This window comes from Saccostrea echinata, unplaced genomic scaffold (genome assembly GCF_033153115.1).
Source record: "Saccostrea echinata isolate AGI-Se365-2 ecotype Australia unplaced genomic scaffold, CSIRO_AGI_Sech_v1 ptg000006l, whole genome shotgun sequence".
NCBI classification, from domain to species: domain Eukaryota; kingdom Metazoa; phylum Mollusca; class Bivalvia; order Ostreida; family Ostreidae; genus Saccostrea; species Saccostrea echinata.
The window spans coordinates 10,544,376-10,551,359 of NW_026889755.1; positions in this window are offsets into that span (position 1 = coordinate 10,544,376).

The following is a 6,984-nucleotide window of genomic DNA, read 5'->3' on the forward strand; positions in this document are numbered from 1 at the left end:
ATTGATAATTTTTTTTTAAAGATCTTTGAGAAAATATCAACCGTTGAATGCTGTGATCCACTAGAATATGATTTGAAATATAACATTATTTTTGTTAATAATTGAAATTAATTATATTTGTTGCTGAAAGTTAAAAAAGAGTAGATGGTCCCAATATATCATTTTAAAAAATATTCAGCCTCTACATGTACAATAAATTTGCACGGAAGTATTTAACTGTGTTAAAAGCAATATTAAGTACTATGTCTTGTATTTTCTAAAGAAAATCGAAATGGCATGATTTTGAATGAAATATTTTATAAAACCCATGAGCTTCCAGGGACTTCGCCCATGGGTTCTCATCAGGGCTTCGCCCTGGACCAACTGGGGGTCTCAAAGCGGACCCCAGCCGTTCTCTGCATACATTTCACTTCCACTCTGGCTACGCGCCTATCTGTGTTTTTGGGTACCAACAAGATCTAAATTTCTGCATGTATATTGTGTTCACCTGTTCTTTAACAGAGTATATGTTTCTTGATTACAAAGTTTTACTATGATTATCTTGTTTGCGCATGGATCGATAATAACTCAAAAAATGAGACTAAAGCCCCCCCCCCCCCCCCCTCCTCCAATGTGATTTGTGCTACAATGCCCAAATAAGTAAAACCTGATGTAAACACTGTTTAATAATTTGTTTTTACGTGCAAGTAAGGTATATGGTATCAAAGGAGCCAGAGGCAAACTGGTGATGGGGTGTGGGGGGGGGGGTAGATCTGTAGAAAGGATTGATTGATTGTTATTGTTTTACGCCGAGTCGGCAATATTTCAGCCATATTTCGGCGGAAAACAGGTAATTAAATACAGGAATAAGCTCCCCAATCCCTTCCTCCTGTTCTTAAAACTTTTAACGTAGTCTAGAATCCCTAAACAGTTGAAGATTTGATAACTAAAATAATCACATATGTAAAAAAAAAAAAAAAAAAAGAAAAACAAAAAACTAAGTTCTGTCGGAGATATTTTTTCTATGTGTCTGCTGGGGGAGAATAAATATTTTATCATTGATAGCGGCTGTCTATTTTTTATTACAAATGATTGCATCTTTCAATATTTTTTCACCATAGGTATTTTCCAATTGATTTACATGATATATGTTGCGGCAAATTTTAGGCCTATTGTTGACGAACGGAGGAAATACGGTAGGTGTCAAATACGTCTTTTGTAGAGTATAAAAGAACGAAGATATACAAAATAAAGTAAAGTCAAGGATTTTTTTATGCATACCGATTTGATTTAATGAAATAAAGCCCAGCACAGTCCGTAAGTATTATCTGTTCAAAATTTGCGAGGTACATACACTCTATTAAGTACCACAGAGTTATCTCCCATGCTGGGTCAATGATGCGTTTGAAAACTATATTTAGAATGAATGTGTTAAGATTTCAATTTTTAATCAAAAAGTGCAAGGGCAAGGCGACAATCCAAGAGGTAGGTTTTTATTTTAAATTCTTTACTTTACTGTATAATTTTTAAAAAGTGATGCTCATTTCTTTGTAATTCATTAGGCAATTTAACATTTCCGATTAAATGATGAAAATACCCTATGTTTGAATACTGGTGTCTGTTTTCAATGAATAACTTAAATATCTCAGAAATCTGACTGAATGAGCATCAGTTTTACGATAGAATAGATACTAATGGACACAATGAAACATTGTGCAGTTCAAATATTGTTTGCCTTGCCCTTGCACTTTTTGGTTAAATTTGACATTTCATATTTTGACCTAAAATCGGAGCTCACGTGACTGTAGAGGGTCACATGATGACAAAAAATACCGATGTTAAAAGCCATGGACAAACTCTTGATAAAGTCATTAAGATATTTCAGATAGAGTTTCATGCTAAAAAATAAGACGGTTGAACTTTAAGTGTCTCGTTTTTGGTGCCTTTTTATAGAAAATGTTGCCTTAACTGTACTGCGGAGGGGTCTTTTTCGTGCCAGCACCTATTGCGACACGGGGCCTCGGTTTATACGGTCTCATCCGAAGGACCAGTCTCCACATCCCACAGTGGGATTCGAACCAGCGACGTAAGGATCAACTCCTTACTTCGCGATTCTAGAGCAGACGCTCTAAAGACTGCGCCACGCGGGCGACTTATTGTGGAAGAAAATATTCATTGTAATTTATTCGTCCAAACTTTTGGTTAAGTTTTAATAAATTTTGGAAAATTTAAAGTAAAATCATTCATTTTATATTTAATTTGCGCTCATTAAGAAATTGTTGTCAGTGATTGCTTTAATTATTACCACCGAAATGAGTCCCCGAAGGATATAAACCATACGTCATTGAATAATTGTGGTCACTCTGCACCATCTCCCCTTGTTTTGCCCTTTCCCATCTTCTTTTTGTGGAGGAAATCTTTTTTTCATCTCTCTTTCTACGCTTCTCCGATGTAAATACCATCTCCGTTGTTTACACTGTTGCTCTCATCTGAGCATACGACACTTACGATAAGTCGTAAAAGTTTCCCGCGAGTACACAAAAACGATTTTTGCGGGAAAATAACAGGAATAACATTATTTATATTCATTACCAGATCAAAGAAATCAATTCTTTTATCTATATCATATTAACGAAACATTTATTGCGCATTACTTGATTACAACTTACTGCCCCAATTTACGGCAGTTGGAGTTGTGCGATGAACTTAACATTTACAGAATCGAACGTCTTTAAGTCGTACAACAAATGGATGGTTGCGTAGTATAACAGATATTTACACTGTACCATAAGTCCATGTACAACAGACAGTCGTTGTACATAAAAAATATGGTCACCTTAAGTCGTTGAACCTGTGCGCATAACAGATGATCATAGTAGGTCTTTGAAGGTGTAGATGGAACGGGCAGGAATAAAGAAGAACCGGGGCTTAATGAACTGCCTTGAATATAAATATTAAGGAAGTCTGCTAGGTTAATGACTGTACGCCGTGAAGACCCTTATAAACTGTTTGTTGACGCATACATTTTACTGTTAGCCAATTCAACCGACACAAGAGAGATGGGATGTGTTTCCGATTCATTAGTTTTTATGATAAGTAAGTCAAGGCATTTTAAAGTTTGTTCATTAGACCCCTGTTAATCAGGATTGCTTTTTCAATATGGATGTTACATGCCAATTGAAATAACATGGTAAAATGCATTCATTTTTGATACCGTTATCAACACACTTTTATGAGCAAGTATCTAACAAACTGTTCAATGACATATATGTTACATGTATATTAAAAATATTGAAACTTAAAAGCTAATTAATATGTTAATCTTTAAATTAAGATTTGTTTAATGTAATATAAATTGGCAATCCCATTCTCTATCTAGTCTTATTGCTAAGATTTTATCTTTTAATCTGACAAATTTGTCATTATCACTACGTAACAGTTTCCCTGACAAGTACCGAAGGTTCCCCTCGGCAATTCCCGCCAGAAAATGTTTATGCAATGATAAACATGTAATATTAAAAATAGTCCTATTCATATGTCAAAGTTTAAATTAAGATTTTATTTCTTTTAACTGTAACATAATTGCCCAACCCCCCTCCAATCTCTCTGTCTCGTTTGTTGCTCTATCTACCTGTTATATACGTAAGATTCATCTTTTCATGTGACAAATTTGACATTATTTTTCTTTCTATGTAACATTTTCCTCATCACTTACCCAGGGTTCCCTTGGCAGGTCCCGCCAGGAAGAGTTGATACTTCTCAGCTTCATCGGAAATGGAGAAGCGATCATACAACTCATATAGTCTGCTACCATTCGCTAGTGTGATGGAAACATATAGTTTGGAGTTCTTTCCCTTTGTTAACTGATGAATTATGTCATTTCCTGTATCAAGATAAACGAAATTGATTGAAAAGTTCACTGTGATGCATTTGCTAATTTTGAATAAATTTACCATATTTAAGAATCAGTTTATATTCTTAAGCTATTTCTGCTAATTTGTCGGATGGCGCGATCGTTACCGAGGGCGGAGCCTTGAAGTCTTTCAAGAGAACATGTTTATTGTTTGATTCTAAAATATGTATTTATAATTATTGTCAGAATAGTAATAAAAAAGGCAGTCTTTTTAAAACCAGCCCATTTTTACTTGCATTCAAATACTGAAATTTAATTGTGCTCAGTCTAGAAGTACCTTTACTCGAATATTCCATCACAAGTCGTTTTACCAGAGCACTGATTCAGCAATCACATAACAGGAGATGGGAAGGAGACTAAGATCAAATGACACAGGCCCTAGAGTTCTAAAAGCCTTACTCTTCCGAGTATTTAATCTGTTCAAAAGTGAACGACTTGTCTAAGCATCATATCTTCACCTTCATGGCTACAAATTCATTTAACGACACCATTCTAGATATCTCATCTCGCACTAAGGGCATGGTAATGAAATCAATCACTTTTAAGTACAACTGTCCAGAACCATACCAGAAGTTGAAATATGAACCTAAAACTACAGACAGGAGATTGCCAAACTAACACTTGCGCCGTATCTAGTAAGGTTAAATATCTCGTAATTTCAGGGGGAAAACTACAGTTCACTACATTTTAAACAGAGAAATACTGTTATTTATTTTTTAAATTTTTTTAATGATAGTGATATTTTGTTACAGTGTGAAAGAATATCAGAGGTTCCTTCCCTTCACGAAGAGTGTTTAAAAAATACTTTATAGCCAGTTATAGGTTAGATAGAGTAAATAAACAATGCTGACTGAGATAAAAAAAAAAAAACATCCGCAAGTTTCTTCAATGAAAAAGGTGATGACAAACAGTGATCAATCTCAACAAATGTACAAATCTGTGATCATGGCATAAAACACGGACCCCCGGAAATTGCAGAAGTGGGATCAGGTGTCTGGGTGGAGTAAACATCCCCTGATGACCGCTCACACCCACTGTGCACCTTTTGTATTTATCAGGTAAACGAAACATCCGGTAGTTAAACTTAATATAAAAACAAAGGCCTAACAATTGGTATGAAGTACATCAGTCAAAATACGCCCCCTTGATAGATTCTAATTGCTATCAAGGTAATTATAACGACCATAGAATTTACAAAATGCTACCTTTAAAGCGGTTGTTGAAATCCCTGTAACATCAACGTATCTTTCAGTGGTCTTTTTAGGACTAAGAAGTTATTGTACTCGGAGCATGATCTTGTGCATCGAATATGTTTGGAGACGTAAAAACCAAATGCAGGTGATAGCGGAATATTACTAAATTCTACATGAATAAGGGAAATTGACGATGGAAAAGCTTAAGCCATCTCGTTTGTCATACAACTTAATTGTTAGTTGGCCCTTATCATCTATAGGCAGTAAACCATCAAATGATGAGAGAGATGTTACAGACTCTGAGTGTCTCTAATTTCGAGTTTATTGGGATATATCGAGTCGAGATATGTGTTAAGTTAAAGGCAAAAGCAAGTGTTTTCTAATGTACATGTAGAAGTTGTTGAATGTAAATTCTGCTTCACAGGAATGAAAAAAGTCGGCTGATAAAGGAGCACGATTAGTGTCCATCGAAAATACGGCAGGTTTTTGGAAGACATGGTCTTCAAAGACTGTATGTATGTTGTCAATGAGGAACGCCAGCATCTTGTTAAAACCAATTTCAGAGTACTTGTGTGTAGAATCAGAGTGATTTCTAACAAAGTAATTTTGTTGATGACCAATCACAAATAGAAAAATTTCCTTTATTGTTGGAAAAGCAATTTTCTATGATATGAAAAAACCCTAGTTTTTAATTTATTGTGAGGAATGGCTGTATAAAATATAGAATAGTCAAAAGTTACTCGCTTTTGCAAAAAAATTGCCACTTAAAGTTTTCAAAAAGTTCTCGGAGTTTTTGAGAATCCACATCTGCAACATATATGTTAACAATTTGAAAAGATTTATATTAAACTACAACAATTTTTCAAATTCTTCCAAAAAACATATTCCATCTACTTAATTGACCTTCTTGTCCATAAAAGTAGGTCACAAAAAGTCATATACTTTTCGTGTATGATCATGTACTGTAAATAATCCTTAAATTTTCCAGTAATAATTATCTTTATTAAACGGTGAAATTATAGGGATGTCAAATTTTTATCCTCCAAAGTTTGGAGTTTTTTGGTGAAAGGGATACAGAAAGGTCCGTCCCTACGTAATGGCTGTACGAAGTGTAGACAGTGACGTCATAGAAGTTCCTAAATCCGAGTTTGTTTATTTCTATAAAACATTACGAAAATAGACTGATTTTATTAAAGTTGAATTTTTTTCCTCCAAAAAAGAGATATGCATGTGAAATATCAACAATGACAACACGTTGTATGTCGATAATGTCCGCTGGTTCAATCAGTAATGAGATCACATGTCGGGAATATGACGATTGAGCTCGTTGTAGTCTATGAGGACGAAAACGAAAGTAAGATGGATATGTACTATAAAGGTGGTCTATTTTTTTTTATTATCAGAAATTAGTGATCGTAAATTAACACAGGACTAGAATTTAAAGCTGTACAAGCCTCGTAAAAAAATGTGTCCGCCATATTCGATTGTACTCTCGCTATATCTGAGGGCCCCTATATATAGAGCCGCTCACTTGGTCATTGGTAAGTGTAATCAATCGTCACCGGTGTAGACGGACGTATGCTATACAGCACTTCGTAGCGACAAAAATAACTGTGTGCTTCTTCTAGTGCAGGAGAGTAAGATACCAAAGACACATACAACAGTTGCACAGGTCAGTGCAGTATACAAACAAACACTAATATACTAAACTAAAATAAAATGTAAACAAAGGTAATGCAAGATAACCAGCACGAACACCGGTCGCCATTCCACGCCGATACCCGTGACTATAAAGCAGTCAGGTGTAACAAATGCGAAGAGTATACCCTTGTGCTGATATCTTAAATAGTAATTTCGAAAATGGCGTATGCCTATTTACGAGTCGTGTTTTTCTTTAAA